We start from the raw sequence: 378 nt of genomic DNA, 5'->3' as shown, positions 1-378 counted from the left end.
CGGGGGGCTGAGCGCTGCCCGGCCGGAGCCCAAAACCAGGGCTCTGGGCCCTCGGGGGTCCCCGCTGTGGATCCTTCCCTCCCGGCAGCGTATCCACACCGAGAAGATCAAGGAGACATACATTGGAGATGTCACCTACATCGACGAAGTGGACTCAGCCCTGGAGAGCACAGACACCTCTGATGGCTGCCGGACAGACAGCGAGGAGGCAGGACCCCGCAGCCCCCACCTGAGGGGGCACCGGGACCCCCGGGCTCGAGGGCACAGGGCCCCCCGTGCTGCCCCACAGCCGGAGATGAGGGCCGGGAAGGGGACGTGCATGGTTGGTGGTGGCCCCTGCGCAAGGGAGGGGGGCTCGGATGGCACCGCAAGCCGGAC

This window comes from Charadrius vociferus, unplaced genomic scaffold (assembly GCF_000708025.1).
Source record: "Charadrius vociferus isolate BGI_N301 unplaced genomic scaffold, ASM70802v2 scaffold39, whole genome shotgun sequence".
Lineage (NCBI taxonomy): Eukaryota > Metazoa > Chordata > Aves > Charadriiformes > Charadriidae > Charadrius > Charadrius vociferus.
This window is presented reverse-complemented; position numbering follows the sequence as displayed.